This window comes from Eptesicus fuscus, chromosome 1, assembly GCF_027574615.1.
Source record: "Eptesicus fuscus isolate TK198812 chromosome 1, DD_ASM_mEF_20220401, whole genome shotgun sequence".
NCBI lineage: Eukaryota > Metazoa > Chordata > Mammalia > Chiroptera > Vespertilionidae > Eptesicus > Eptesicus fuscus.
Genome location: NC_072473.1, coordinates 38,660,415 through 38,677,130, shown reverse-complemented (window position 1 = coordinate 38,677,130; position 16,716 = coordinate 38,660,415). Strand labels below are relative to the sequence as shown.

Sequence of the window (16,716 nt, the reverse complement as noted above, 5' to 3'; positions counted from 1 at the left end):
ACTGGACCAAAGGTAAGAATGGTCTATCAAATGAACTCCTAGGAGGTCTGAAGACTATCGAGCTCCTTGGTTCCTGTGACACATTTATCTAAATTAGATCTTTTTTTAAATTTGTCTTTATTGTTGAAAGTATTATAGATGTTCCTTTTTTTCCCCATTGATCCCCTCAACCCTGCATAATTAGATTTTTAGATTTTTCAGCATATTTTTCTGAGATGTTTATGATATTTTAAAAAGGATCTGTCAAATAGTTTTTCACTTATCTACTATCAGTGACCTCTGCTGTTGGCTTTCTGTAACTACCAACTTTTGGGTTTTGATCCTGAATTCATTATTACACTAGATTTTATATGTAAGCTGTTAACTAAAGAAAGCATATTTACAACATGTGTTTTATTGCTTCTTGATCAAAAGCTGTAAAGTAAGCCTCAGGAAGTAGTTTGTTGATACAACTCAAGTAAGTAGAAAATTGAATTTCAGAAAATTGAAATTATATTAGCTAACTTAGAGATTTAAAAAATTAACTTACTTGATACTATTATTAGATAAGTGGCTTTTAGGAATCTCCAAATTTACCTGATGTAGATAAGGATTTACATTTAACCAAACATTTGAAATATTTTTATATGAAATACAGGCAGACCTTGGAGGTGCTGCATGTTCAGTTCCAGGCTACCACAATAAAGTGAATAATATGAATTTCTTGGTTTCCCAGTGCACTTAAAAGGCATGTTTACACTGGACTGAAGTCTATTAAGTGCCATAACATGCCTAAAAGATAATGTACATATCTTTTTTTTAATATATGTTTATTGATTTCAGAGAAGAAAGGAGAGTGCACCAGAAATATCAGTGATGAGAGAGAATCATTGTTCGGCCTCCTGCACGCTCCACAGTTGGGGATTGAGCCTGCAACCCAAGCATGTGCCCTGACCAGGAATCAAACTGTGACCTCCTGGTGTGTAGGTTGATGCTTAACCACTGAGCCATGCTGGCCAGGCCAATGTACATATCTTTATTTATTTATTTTTATTTTTTATTGATTTTTTACAGAGAGGAAGAGAGAGGGATAGAGAGTTAGAAACATCGATCAGCTGCCTCTTGCACACCCCCTACTAGGGATGTGCCCGCAACCAAGGTACATGCCCTTGACTGGAATCGAACCTGGGACCCTTGAGTCCGCAGGCCGACACTCTATCCACTGAGCCAAACCGGTTTCGGCTGTACATACCTTTTTTAAAAAAAGTATATTTTTGATTTCAGAGAGGAAGGGAAAGGAAGAGAGAGAAACATTAGTGATGAGAGAGAATCATTGATTGGTTACCTCCTGCATATCCCCTACTGGGTATTGAGCCTGCAATCTGGGCATGTGCCCTTGACCAGAATGGAACCTGGGACCCTTCTGTCTATCCAGTTAGCCAAACCAGCTAGGGCCGTACATATCTTAATTTAAAAAAAACTTTATTGCTGGCCTTGGCGAGGTAGCTCAGTTGGTTAGAGTGTCATCCTGATACACCAAGGTATCGGGTTTGATCCCCAATCAGGTCACATACAACCAACCAATGAATGCATAAATAAGTGGAACAACAACGTTTCTTCCTTCTCTCTCTAAAATTAAAAAAATAATTAAAAAATACTTTATTGCCTTTAGCATGTCATCTTTGCTGGCCTTGCCTTGATGCTGACTGCTGACTGATCGGTGTTAGTTGCTGAAGGTTGGGGTGGCTGTGGCAATTCTATAATAATAATAAAATGTAATATGCAAATCAACTGAACAGCAGAACGACCTTTCGGATGACCATGCTATGACACCCACTGGTGCCAGGTCAGCCAAGGCAGGTGCGATGAGATTGGTCAGGGGCCTGGCCATTGCCCCATGATTTCCGGTGGGTGGGCGGAGCTTACCTCTTTGGGGCAATTGATCGTGGGACTCCCGGACTGTGAGAGGGCACAGGCTGGGCTGAGGGACCCCCTCCCCCCCACAAGTGCACAAATTTCTGCACCGGGCCTCTAGTCTTAGTAAAAAAAGGCTGACTGACCATATGACTGATTGGCTGGTACATATGACACACACTGGCAATTTAAAAATAAACGTTGACTCGCGCATGTGCAATACACATAGAGCCCTTGCTGGTGCCAATTGCATGTGTGTGTTTCGATCTGTCATTGTTGATTGTCAATTTGGTTGTTTTTGTTGACATTCTGAAGCTGAAAGAAAGTGGTGTCATGAACAGAATATGTCTGAAGACCAACTATTGGCACAACGTACCTTTGAAGCCGAAAGAAGCCGGCAAAAAGTTAAAAACAGACCTGACTTGTTAGCCAGGGTTTTTAATATTAAGCGAATGCTCTTTTTTTTTTTTTTTTTAATTTACTTTATATTTCTTTATTGATTAAGGTGTCACATATTTGTCCTCATCCCCCCATTCCAATCCCACCCCTCTCCCCACGCATGCCCCACTCCCCTGTTGAACTCAACCGTTGGATAGGCTCATATGCATGCACACAGGTCCCTTGGTTGAACTCTCCCCCTCCCCCTACCCTCCGCTATCCTCCCTCTGAGGCCCGATAGTCCGATCGATGCCTCCTTGCTTCTGGTTCTGTTCTTGTTCCTCAGTCTATGTTGTTCATCATTTCCCCTAGATGAGCGAGATCATATGTCACTAGATATATACTAACAAGAACTAAATGTGAGACGAGCAATAATAGTTATGCTGACAGGCAAATGAATCAATCTGTAGCGAGCTTCCCCCTGGACCAACAGTTCTTTTGAGACCCAATTTCAATGTCCAGTAGTTCCTTATGTGTACATGTCAGCACTGACCCCTCAGCTCTGGATGGTGGACAAATGGTGGTAATGGAGGTCCGACTCCCTCTGGCTTGGTCTCGGCCGAACCCAGGGGCACGGCGTCACCCGGATTAAGGGGCACGTGGCCTCACCCATACCCAAGGGGCGCGTGGTCTCAACCGGGCCTGGGACCCAGCCTCACCCGGATGGATCCAGGGGCGCATGGCCTCACCCGGACCAAGGATCTGGCTTCACCCGTACCCAGGGACGCTTGGCCTCTCCCAGACCCAGGGGCACGTGGCCTCACCCGGGCTTAGTTGCACAAGGCCTCACCTGGATCCAGGGACCCATGGTCTCTCCCGGACACAGGGACGCTTGGCCTCTCCCAGACCCAGGGCCACTTGGGCTCACCCGGGCCTAGGTGCACGAGGCCTCACCCGGATCCAGGGACACATGGTCTCACCCGGACCCAGGGACGCTTAGCCTCTTCCAGACCCAGGGTCACGTGGCCTCACCCGGGCCTAGGTGCACGAGGCCTCATCCGGATCTAGGGACACATGGTCGCACCCGGACCCAGGGACGTTTGGCCTCTCCCAGACCCAGGGCCACTTGGGCTCACCCGGGCCTAGGTGTACGAGGTCTCACCCGGATCCAGGGACGCATGGTCTCACCCGGACCCAGGGACGCTTGGCCTCTCCCAGACCCAGGGCCACTTGGGCTCACCCGGGCCTAGGTGCACGAGGTCTCATCCGGATCCAGGGACGCATGGTCTCACCCGGACCCAGGGACGCTTGGCCTCTCCCAGACCCAGGGGCACGTGGCCTCACCCGGGCCTAGGTGCACGAGGCCTCACCCGGATCCAGGGACACATGGTCTCACCCGGACCCAGGGACGCTTGGCCTCTCCCAGACCCAGGGCCACTTGGGCTCATCCGGGCCTAGGTGCACGAGGCCTCACCCGGATCCTGGGACTCATGGTCTCACCCGGACCCAGGGACGCTTGGCCTCTCCCAGACCCAGGGCCACTTGGGCTCACCCGGGCCTAGGTGCACGAGGCCTCACCCGGATCCTGGGACACATGGTCTCACCCGGACCCAGGGACGCTTGGCCTCTCCCAGACCCAGGGCCACTTGGGCTCACCTGGGCCTAGGTGCACGAGGCCTCACCCGGATCCAGGGACACATGGTCTCACCCGGACCCAGGGACGCTTGGCCTCTCCCAGACCCAGGGCCACTTGGGCTCACCCGGGCCTAGGTGCACGAGGCCTCATCCGGATCCAGGGACGCATGGTCTCACCCGGACCCAGGGACGCTTGGCCTCTCCCAGACCCAGGGGCACGTGGCCTCACCCGGGCCTAGGTGCACGAGGCCTCACCCGGATCCAGGGACACATGGTCTCACCCGGACCCAGGGACGCTTGGCTTCTTCCAGACCCAGGGCCACTTGGGCTCACCCGGGCCTAGGTGCACGAGGCCTCACCCGGATCCAGGGACACATGGTCTCACCCGGACCCAGGGACGCTTGGCCTCTCCCAGACCCAGGGCCACTTGGGCTCACCCGGGCCTAGGTGCACGAGGCCTCACCCGGATCCTGGGATACTTGGTCTCACCCGGACCCAGGGACGCTTGGCCTCTCCCAGACCCAGGGCCACTTGGGCTCACCCGGGCCTAGGTGCACGAGGCCTCACCCGGATCCAGGGACACATGGTCTCACCCGGACCCAGGGACGCTTGGCCTCTCCCAGACCCAGGGGCACGTGGCCTCACCCGGGCCTAGGTGCACGAGGCCTCACCCGGATCCAGGGACACATGGTCTCACCCGGACCCAGGGAAAGCGAATGCTCTTTTAAATGATATATGTAAATTCAATTTATTTGGCAAAATAATAGCTAAAATTCATGTCATAAATCACAAGGACAAACTCTAGACAGAGTAGGAATATTCCTACCTGAACCTGTTTTCCAACATGGTCAGTTATATGTTGCTTTCTCTCGAGTTCAAAGAGTGTGATGCCCTAGCTGGTTTGGCTCGGTGGATAGAGTGTCAGCCTGCAGACTGAAAGGTCCCAGGTTCTATTCCAGTCAAGGGCACATGCCGGGGTTGTGGGCTTGATCCCCAGTAGGGGGCGTGCAGGAGGCAGCCGATCAATGAAGCTCATCATTGTTTCTATCCTCTCTCCCTATCCCTTCCTCTCTGAAATCAATAAAAAATATATTTTATTTAAAAAAAGTGTGTGACGAAGTTGTAAATTCTTCATCACAAGGGAAATTAGTCAAGCACTTTGAAAGTGTTTTTACTCTTAATGTGGTATACAGGGAGATATTCGAATAAGTTTAATCAATTTATTAGTCATTTTTATCAATTTTTAAAATATATATTGTTTTTCTATCATGTTTTTGTTTTTATAAATTTTAAAAATATATATTTTTATTGATTTCAGAGAGGAAGGAAGAGGGAGAGATAGAAACATCAATGATGAGAGAGAATCATTGATTGGCTGCCTCCTGCACACCCCTACTGGGGATCAAGCACGCAACCAGGGCATGTGCCCTTGACTGGAATCGAACCCGGGATCATTTGGTCCGCAGACCGACGCCCTACCCACTGAGCCAAACCAGCTAGGGCTGTTGTTTTTATATCAGGGATCGGGCCTAAACCGGCAGTCGGACATCCCTCTCACAATCTGGGACTGCTGGCTCCCAACCGCTCACCTGCCTGCCAGCCTGATCAACACCTAACTGCTCCCCTGCCGGCCCGATTGTCCCAACTGCCCTCCCCTGCTGACCTGGTCGTCCTCAACTGCCCTCCCCTGCAGGCCTGGTCCCCCCCAACTGTCCTCCCCTGTAGGCCTGGTCCCCCCAACTGCCTCCCCTGCAGGCCTGGTTGCCCCCAACTGCCCTCCCCTGCAGGCCTGGTCCCCCCCAACTGTCCTCCCCTGCAGGCCTGGTCCCCCACAACTACCCTCCCCTGCCAGCCATCTTGTGGTGGCCATCTTTGACCACATGGGGGTGGCCATCTTGTGCAACAGTGTGAGGCATATTACCTATTTATTATATAGGATTTCTTCTAATTAATTTCCTTTCAATGTGCACGAGTCTGTGTACTGGGTCACTAGTTTCTTAACCTTTTGCACTCGGATGTCGAGTGTGACTCGACACGGTTAGCATTAGAAAAAAGGAATCAAGAAAAAAGCAAGCGAGTGCAAAGGGTTAAAATAAGAACAATGAAGTTTGCCACATCAATTCATGAATGATTTCTTGAGAGCACACAATACTGCATTCTATTCACAGTAGAACTTCTTTCAAAGTTGGAGTTAGCCAATCCTCTCAAAGCTGTCACTGCTTTATCAACTAAGTTTATGTAATACTAGAGGCCCAGTGCATGAATTCGTGCACGGGTGGGGTCCCTCGGCCTGGCCAGCTATTGGGGCTGATCGGGGCTGGCCGGCCGGGGGGGAGGGACTGTGGGAGGTTGGCCAGACATGGGAGGTTGACTGTGGGAGCACACGGACCACCAGGGGACAGTTCCTACATTGAGCATCTGTTCCCTGGTGGTCAGTGCACATCATAGCGACTGGTTGTAATGGTCACTTAGGCTTTTATATATATAGATTCTAAATCCTTTGTTGCCATTTCAACAACATTCACAACATCTTGAGTAGATTCCATCTCAAGAAACCTCTCTGCTTTGGCCTGCATGGCTAAGTGGTGGTTAGAGTGTTGGCCTGTACACTGAAGGGTATTGGGTTCAATTCCCAGTCAAGAGCATGTATCTGGGTTGCGGGTTTGATCCTTGTCCCCCATCAGGGCACATTGGCGAGGCAACCAAATCGATGTGTCTCACATCGATGTTTCTCCCCCCTCCCTCTCTCTCTTCACTAAGGGAGAGTGGACTCTGGTTTAAACAATAAATCTGTTCTTCTTTTTCCCTCCCTCCTCTTCCTCTCTCTAATAATCAATGGAAAATATATCCTCTGGTGAGGATTAACAACAATAAAAAGAAACCTCTTTGCTCATCTAATCTAATAATAGACAAATATGCAAATTGACCACACCTTCGCTACACCTAAGCCACGCCCATCAGCCACGCCACGCCCACCAACCAATCAGGACGAGTATGCAAATTACCCCAACAAAGATGGCGGCTAATTTGCATATCAAGACAGCATCCAAAGAAGCCAAGAGCTGCAGAAGGGAGTAAAGCTTCGAAGAAGCAAGCAAGCCCGGGGGGGGGGGGGGAGGAGAAGGGCGGGGCGGAGGCGGGGCCGGGGGCGAAGGGAAACTCGGGCGGGCTGGAGGAGAAGGCGGGGCGGGGGACAAGGGCGGAGCGGAGGCGGGGCCGGGGGTGAAGGGAAACGCGGGCGGGCTGGAGGAGAAGGCGGCAAGGGCGGCAAGGGCGGGGCGGAGGCGGGGCCGGGGCCAAAGGGAAACTCGGGCCGGCTGGAGGAGAAGGTGAGGCGGGGACAAGGGAGGAACGGAGGCGGGGTAGAGTGCAGCAGGAAATCCTATTGCAGGATTTTTCCTGCAACGGGAAAGCTAGTCTATAAGAAGCAACTCTTTTTTTTTTTTCTTTTTAAATTTCTTTATTGATTAAGGTGTCACATATTTGTCCTCATCCCCCCATTCCCATCCCCCCCCTCCCCACGCATGCCCCAACTCCCTGTTGAACTTAACCGTTGGATAGGATCATATGCATGCATACAAGTCCTTTGGTTGAACTCTCCCCCTCCCCCCACCCTCCCCTATCCTCCCTCTGAGGCCCAATAGTCCGATCGATGCCTCCTTGCTTCTGGTTCTGTTCTTGTTCCTCAGTCTATGTTGTTCATCAAGAAGCAACTCTTTATTCATTACAGCAAGCATGTCAAACTCATTGCCTGCGGGCCTCATGCGGCCAGATCTAATATTTTTGCGGCCCAGCCAATAGAATGGTATGTAAGAAACGTTTTAATAAAAATTTTGTAACTTAATTTTTACAGTATCCTGTTATACATAATTATTAATAATGAACTACAAAGTTTGCTAATGACTGATTACTATAATTGTGTTGCATTCATTTCCCTTATGTGCCTTATGCCCAGGCATACCATTTCTCTCCACTAATACTAGCTGCGAATATTTTAGCAGCCGATTGCCACATCATCATTACTCTTGTACTGACTTGTTTGGTGTGTGCAACAGGAAATATTTCGCTTTTGGTGAACAAGAAAAATAGGTTTATTTGTGTTACGCTTATTAATTTGTACTCTTATTAATTTGTAAGTCAATGTTCAAGAAAAAATATTAGTTTTTATTAAAATGTTCTATTATTTTGTTAACAATTACTCATTTATTTCAGCCCTTTGTATTCAGCATGTCTTTATCGAAATAAACTTATGTTTCTATGAAAATTGAAGCTTTTGTTTTTTTGTGGCCCACATAAACTTAAACATTGTTTATTTGACCCGTGTTAGCCTTTGAGTTTGACATGCTTGCAGTACAGTTTTGTAATGAGGTTGCAATTTAGTCATATCTTCAGGCTCACTTTTAATTCTAGGTCTCTCGTTATTTTCACCAACTCTGTAGTTACTTCCTCCACTGAAGTCTTGAAACTCTCAAAGACATCCATGAGGGTTGGAATAAATTTCCAAACTCCTGTCAATGCTGATATTTTGACCACTTCTGTTGAATCATGATCATTATTAATGGCATCTAGAATGGTGAGTCCTTTCCAGATGTTTTCAATAGACTTTGCCCTGATCCATCAGTGGAATCTCTCTATGGCAGCTGTAGCCTTACAAAATATCTTCTTTTTTTTCTTTAATCCTCACCTGAGGATATTTTTTCATTGATTTTTAGAGAGAGTGGAAGAGAGAGGGAAAGACAGAGAGAAAGATCGATGTGAAAGAAACACATCAATTGGTTACCTCCTGCATGTGACCTGACCAGGGCCCAAGCTGGGGAGAAGCCTGCAACCTAGGTACATGCCCTTTACCGGAATCAAACCTAGGACCCTTTGGTCTGCAGGCCGACGCTCTATCCACAGCCAAACTGGTGAGGGCACAAAATGTATTCTTAAATAATAAGACTTGAAAGTTGAAATTACCCCTTGATCCATGGGCTATAGAATGGATGTTACATTAGCAGGCATGAAAACCACATTAATCTCGTACATCATCAGAGCTAGGGTGAATAGGGTCATTGTCAATTAGCAGTTATATTTCAAAAATATATTTTTTCCTGAGAAACAACAGTGGGTTTAAAATATTCAGTAAACCACGTCATAAACAGATGTGCTGTCATCCAGGCTCTATTCCATTTATAGAGCACAGAGTAGATTTAGCATAAGTTTTAAGGGCCCTAGGATTTTGGAATGGTAAATGAGCATTGGCTTATAGTCACCAGCTGCATTAGGCCCTAACAAGAGAGCTGTCCTTTGAAGACAAGCATTGACTCTACTATATATATGAAATTCTTAGATGGTATCTTCCAACATAAGGCTGTTTTATCTACATTGAAAATCTGTTATTTAGTGTAGCCACCTTCATTAATTATCTTAGCTTGATTTGGATAACTTGCTGCAGCTTCTACACTGAGTGGCCAGATTATTATGATCTCTGAATGCAAAATAATCTGGCCACTCAGTGTATATACTATATAATAAAAGGCTAATATGTAAATTGTCCCCTTGACCAGGAGTTTGACCAGCAGGCAGGCCAGCCAACCGCCCATGTCCTCTCCCACTGGCCAGGCTGGCCGGACCCCACCCATGCAAGAATTCATGCACGGGGCACGGGGCCTCTAAAATATATATATATATATATATATACTAGTAGCCCGTTTGCACGAAGATTTGTGCAATAGACCTTCATTCACATGGCTGCCTGCACCGGGGACCCAGGCCTTGGCTGTGGCCACCGCCTTCTGCCTTCTTTCAGGGTCGGGGCTTGGTCCCAGGCGGTGGCCTTGGGCTCAGCCGCACCCAGTGTCCCTGCTACCCGATCGGTAGCAGGGACGCTGGGTGGGACCGAACCCAAGGCCGGGAAAGCCTTGGGCGGCTTTCCCGGCCTTGGGCTCCGCCACACCCCAACGTCCCTGCTACCGATCCCAGGAGCTGACCCCCAGTGGTTTCCTGTGATCGGTGCAGGCTCCCCGCTGGTGCCCAAGGCCGGGAAAGCCGCCCAAGGCTTTCCCGGCCTTGGGCTTGGCCGCACCCAGCGTCCCTGCTACTGATCGCAGGAGCCGACCCCCAGTGGTTTCCTGCGATCAGCGCAGGCTCCCCGCTGGTGCCCAAGGCCGGGAAAGCCTCGGGCGGCTTTCCCGGCCTTGGGCTCCGCCACACCCCAACGTCCCTGCAACGGTTTCCTGGTGGGCGTGGTTGGTGGGCGTGGCTTGGTGGTGGGCGTGGCTTGGGCGTAGCGAAGGTGCGGTCAATTTGCATATTTGTCTATTATAAGGTAAGATACACACACATACACACACACACACACATACACAAAGTGGCCAGATTATTATGCATTCAGAGATCATAATAATCTGTCCACTCAGTGTACATTGGCACTTGTTTCTTTGCTTTGCGTTTTTATGTCATGGAGACAGCTTTCTTTAAACATGAACCACCTTTGCTAACTTCAAACTTTTCTTCTGCAGCTTCCTCATCTCTCTCAGCCTTTTTTCACCATACATAAGAATAAACTCAAAACGGTTTAAAAACTTAAATGTAGGACTTGAAACCATAGAACTCCTAGAAGAAAGCATAGGCAGTAAAATTGCGGAAATTTCTCTTAGCAATATTTTCTTCTTTTTAAAATATCTTTATTGATTTTTACAGAGAGGAAGGGAGAGGGATAGAGAGCTAGAAACATCGATGAGAGAGAAACATCGACCAGCTGCCTCCTGCACACCCCTACCGGGGATGTGCCCGCAACCAATGTACATGCCCTTGACCGGAATCGAACCTGGGACCTTTCAGTCCGCAGGCTGACGTTCTATCCATTGAGCCAAATCGGTTTCGGCAGCAATATTTTTTTCTGATATGGCTCCTAGGGCAAGGGACACAAAAGAAAAAATAAACAAGTGGGATTACATCAAACTAAAATGTTTTTTCACCGCCAAGGGAACCATTAATAAAACGAAAAGACAACTCACTGAATGGGAGAACATATTCACCAATGATACATCTGATAAGGGGTTAATATCCAGAATTTATAAAAAAGTATACAACTCAACATAAAAAAGCAAACAATCCAATTAAGAAATGGGGGAAAAAAAGAAAATAGAAATGGGCATAGGACCTGCATAGACAATTCTCCAAAGAGGACATACATATGGCCAATAGACAGATGAAAAGATGCTCAATATCATTAAACATCAGAGAAATGTAAATTAAAACTGCAAAGAGATACCACTTAGAATTGCTATCATCTGTTAGAATTGCTATCATCTGTTAGAATTGCTATCATCAATAAGTCAACAAACAACAAGTGTTGGTGAGGATGTAGAGAAAAAGGAAACCTAGTGCACTGTTTTTATATTTAATTGAATTTATTGGGGTGACTTTAGTTAATAAAATTATATTGGTTTCAGGGGTACAATATAATATATCATCTCTAATGCACTGCTGGTGGGTATACAGATTGGTGCAACCACCATGGAAAATAGTGGAAAATTAAAAATGGAACTGCCTATGACCCAGCCATGTTACTTTTGGGAATATATCCAAAGAATCCTGAAACACTAATTCAAGAGAATATATGTACCCCTATGTTCATTGCAGCATTGTTTACAACTAGTGGCCTGGTGCACAAAATTCGTGCACATTAAAAGGGAATTAATTAGAGGAAATATTTTAATATTGCTATTTGCCCTTTCTCTATAATAGAAGTGTCAGAAATGAAAGAAAATTAGTAAAATATATATGAAAATCTTCCTCCTGTCAGAGTCTGGGGTGCACCGCATCTTGAAATCGTTTAAGACCCAGACCCGGCCAGCCCCACCCCCATTGGGCGAGATCTAGATCAGGCTGGCCCCAACCCCATCAAGCCCCACCGGGTGGGGGGCGCAGCCTCAGGTCCCCTGGCCCAGTGCTGGGCAAGGGCGCAGCCTCAGGTCCCCCGTCAAGCCCCACCAGGTAGGGGGCACAGCCTCAGGTCCCCCAGTCCGGCAATGGGGTGTGGCCTGAGGTCCCCTAGCCCTGCACTGGGGTGGGGGGTATGGCCTGAGGTCCCCCGACAAGCCCTGCTGGGCGGGGGGCATGGCCTGAGGTCCCCTGTCAAGTCCCACCTGGTGGGGGGCATGGCCTGAGGTCCCACAGCCTGGCGCCAGGGCATGGGGCGCGGCCTCAGGTCCCCTGCCCTGGCCCAGCGCCACGAAGCCTCAGGTCCCTTCTGATTGCTTATTAAGGCTCGTTACAGGAACTTGGCCTCTGCTGTGGGCACAGCCATCTTGTGTTCTGGAATCCCTGCTTCTGCTGTGGGCACAGCCATCTTGTTACAGCATGATGCTCAATTTGCATATTCCCACTTTATTAGATAGGATAGCCAAGACATGGAAGCAAACCAAGTGTCCATCAATAGTTGAGTGGATAAAGAAGATGTGGTACACACTTTAACAGCTGGTAACTCACTTAATTTTGAAAATGAACTGTATGTTAATAAACACTGACTTTATAATCATTCTAAGTGTGTATACATTTTTGGGACACCCTGTATACAATGAAATACTATTCAGCTGAAAAAAAGGAATCTTACCTTTTGAGATAGCATGGATGGACCGAGAGGGTATTATGCCAAGTGAAATAAGTCAGACAGACAAAGACAAATACTGTATGATTTCACTTATATGTGGATTCTAATGGGTAAAAGAAACAAAATAGAAACACACTCATAAATACAGAGAACAAACTTGTCAGAGGGAAGAGGAGTTTGGGGACTGGATGAAAAAGGTGAAGAGATTAAGCAGTACAAATTGGTAGTTACAGAAGAGTCACAGAGATGTAGATTACAGCATGGCATGGGGAATATAGTCAGTAGTGTCATGATAACTATGTATAGGGCTAGGTGGGTGCTTGGGGTAGTGGGGGATCACTCTGTAAGTGCATAATTCTCTGACCACTTTGCTGTACATCTGAAGTTGGTACAGAAAAATATCAGTGGATAGAGTGTTGGCCTATGGACTGAAGGGTCCTGGGTTTGATTCTGGTCAAGGGCACATGCCTGGGCTGTGGGCTCAGTCCCCAGTAGGGGGTGTGCAGGAGGCGCCCAATCAATGATTCTTTCTCATAGTTGATGTTTCTATCTCTCCCTCTCCCTTCCTCTCTGAAATAAAAATATATTAAAAAAAGAAAATTATTGAATGTTAACTGTTTGAAAAACAAAAAATACACAAAAATATGTGTGTTTGAAGAATTTAGGTGATTTACTTTAGAATCATTGCCAATTTTTATTTATTTACTTAAAAAATTTAAAGTGTAGTGGTAAGATATATTGGGGCGAAGGGACATAATACACCGTCGGGGGTGTAGAGGGCAGGCAGGCTCCAGCAACAACTGCCTAGAAGCATTGCCAATTTTTAAATATTATGGAAGAGCTATCAAGTATTTTTTAAATTAGAGTAAACGCCATGAATTCCATTCTTAATTTCACCCTAAAATATTATTTTAGGGGGTGTATTCTGTTCTTTTAAATTATTATTTAGAACTAGGTACTATGGTAGTTATAGAAGCATAGATGTTGAATTTTCACACTCATGACTATTTTTTAAAAATTTATTTATTGATTAAGGTGTCACATATTTGTCCTCATCCCCCCATTCCCATCCCACACCCCTCCCCACGGATGCCCCAACCCCCTGTTGACCTTAACCATTGGTTAGGCTCGTATGCATGCACACAAGTCCTTTGGTTGATCTCTCCCCCCTCCCCCCACCCTTCCCTACCTTCCCTCTGAGGCCCGATAGTCCGATTGATGCCTCCTTGTTTCTGGGTCTGTTCTTGTTCATCAGTCTATGTTGTTCATCATTTCCCCTAGATGAGCGAGATCATGTGTCACTAGAGATATACTTATAAGAACTGAATGTGAGACGAGCAATAATAGTTATGCTGACAGGCAAATGAATCAGTCTGTAGTGAGTTTCTTTCGGGACCAATAATTCTTTTGAGACCCAATATCAATGTCCACCAGTTCCTTATGTGTACATGTCGGCACTGACTCCTCAGCTCTGGATGGTGGACAAATGGTGGTAATGCAGGTCCGACTCCCTCTGGTTTGGTCTCGGCTGGACCCAGGGGCACGGCTTCACCTGGACTCAGGGGCGCTTGGCCTCACCCGGACCCAGGGGGCACGTGGCCTCACCTGGACCCAGGTGCGCGCAGCCTCACCTGGACCCGGGACACACTCATGACTATTTTATTGGAGGTATTAATACCACTTTGTAAGCATTTTGGGGTACCTACTAACTGTTCAACCCCAGAAACCTGATTACTTCCTTAAAACATAAAACATTCCCTTCTGTTTGTAAAGCTCATTTAATTAATATTATAATCATAAAAAGTTGTAATAAGCTTGTGCATTACAAGGAAGATTCAAGTTGATGCATTTAGAGACATAATGTGTTTTATTATCATTTTTCTTCCCACTGATTTTTTATTAAGGAAGGGAGAGAGAGGGAGATATTGTCTCCTGTAGGCGCAGGGACAGATGAAACAAGAAACTTGGGTATGTGTCCTAACGGGGAATCAAACCTGCCACCTTTGGATGTACAGGATGATGCTCCAACCCACTGAGCAACACCAGTCAGGGCAGGACATGAGGTGTTTTAGAATGAGTGAATGTCTTGGTGGCTGAGGATGTGCATGGTAGAGGATCTTGCAGTTTATAATGATAAACTTTTTAAAAAATATATATTTCTTTATTGATTTCAGAGAGGAAGGGAGGAGATAGAAACATCAATGATGAGAGAGAATCATTGCTCAGCTGCCTCCTGCACACCCCCTACTGGGGATCGAGCTAAAAACCCAGGCATGGGCCCTTGGCTGGAATCGAACCTGGGACCCTTCAGTCCGAAGGCTGAAGCTCTATCCACTGAGCCAAGCCGGCTAGGGCTATAATGATAAACTTGATATAAAAACTAGAGAGCTAGTAGATTTTATTCTTCTGATAAAGGTTATTAGAAGGTACACCTGGTTTTCTGCCTTTGAGCAAACTTCTTTGAAAACTCAACACAGTGTTAATATTGTAGTTAAAAACTAGAGTGCTAATAAATGGAAGCCCTCTTAAAAGCCACCTTAATTTCATGTGATGTAGTTTTAAGATTTTAAAATTGGGGCTGAATATGTATCTTAATAGTTAGGCTGTGCACATTGGCGAGTACAACTTCCTGTCCCAGAAGTTAAGGAGTTCTGAAGCTAATTTTTTATTTATGTGGATTAGTGTTGAGGGGGAAGGAATAATTCCTTCTGAAATACTTAGTTGCAGGCCTATAATTTAGATCTGTGGGCATCTTTAAGTGTTATCTGTCAAGACTTAATAGGAATTTGACAACAGGTAGGATGGAAAATATTTTATTTAATATTTATATATGTTTATTGCGTGTCAGACACTTTTATAAGCCTTTTTTGCAAATATTAATTAGTTTAATATTTATAGTTTATGTACTATTTTGAGTTCTGCAACATTATCAGACTTGATACTCTTTTTATGGGAATTGGTTTCAAATGGTTCCAGTGGAAAATATAAATAATCCTGTGATTAGTTTCCCCTCTACCTCTTATGACAGATATTTCGTGAAACGAAATATCAAAAGACCATATCTCTAATTGAGATGGAGCCTCACCCTCTTACTGTTAATGTTCATAGTTTTAAAAATCCTAGGATTTTGCTGCTAATTTTTAACAAGTCAAATTGGAAAACAGAAATAAAAATTAATTTTTCTCAAATGATTCTGTACCACTTATTTGCATTGTATTGCTACATTTTATGCATCTCATTTCTATGTAAAACTTATGGTGGTAAATACTATAATATTTTTACATCCTTGGAATCCTCTAGGTTTTTATTTATTTATTTTTCTAATATATATATATTGATTTCAGAGAGGAAGGGAGGGAGAGAGGGAGAGAGATAGAAACATCAATGATGAGAGAGAAGCATCGATCGGCTGCCTCCTGCATGCTCCACACTGGGGACCGAGCCCACAGCCAGGGCATGTGCCCTGACCTCCTGGTTCACAGGTCAAGGCTCAACCACTGAGCCATGGGGCGGGTGGTGGTGGTGGGGGTTGTAGGTTTTGAAACGCTGGACAAATTAAAATTAGAGAATGTGGAAGTGATTCAGAGATTGGAATGATCATGTGAAGGTAGTTTGAGGTGAGGTCCCTGTCCTAACTCCAACACACAAAGATTATGAATTTAAATGCATGAATAAAAAAATAAGTATATATATAAAACTTATGAATTAAAAAATTTTGGCAATCATTTTTCAGTGGAGAGATGAGAGCAAGTTTATGGTTCTAGCATTTACATCTGGAGTTGGGCTACACAATCCAACAGACGTGCGTTAATTTCATGCTCGGAAAGGCTAAACTATTGGGAAGATAATTTACTAGTACAAGGAGCTCTGTTACTTCTTGGCTGGAGGTTAGGAAACTACTGGTGACAGAAATTTGGGTGGGTTTTTGTTTTGTTTCGGTTTAGGTGAAGGAAGAAGGAGGCGCTCTGTAGCGCCTAAAAAACTTACCCAGGTCGCTCGCCAGCCAGGGGGCAGCAGGAAACAGGAAAGCTTGACTGTAGCCCTTGTGTTCCCTCTCACGTGACGTGTCTGTCTCCCAGCCTCGCCCGCCCTGCTTCCGGCCTGGGCAACACCCGGAAGTGGGGGGAGGAGGGAAGGAGAGGTAAAGGCGCCTGGCAGGTAGCAGCGGGTAGAGGAAGAGAAGCCACAGAGGCACGAGTTGCCGCCGCCGC

The 16,716-nt window shown here is 46.2% G+C and overlaps 1 long non-coding RNA gene across 1 annotated transcript; it reads right to left on the bottom strand.

Moving 5' to 3' along the window:
- Positions 1–10,570: 10,570 nt before the first annotated feature.
- Positions 10,571–16,696, bottom strand: LOC129150261 (uncharacterized). The gene is made up of 3 exons (XR_008556994.1): positions 16,493–16,696; positions 12,509–12,608; positions 10,571–10,801 (listed from the first exon to the last, which is right to left on the bottom strand). It is a non-coding gene; the product is annotated as an uncharacterized LOC129150261 (long non-coding RNA).
- Between the last annotated feature and the right edge of the window lie 20 nt (positions 16,697–16,716).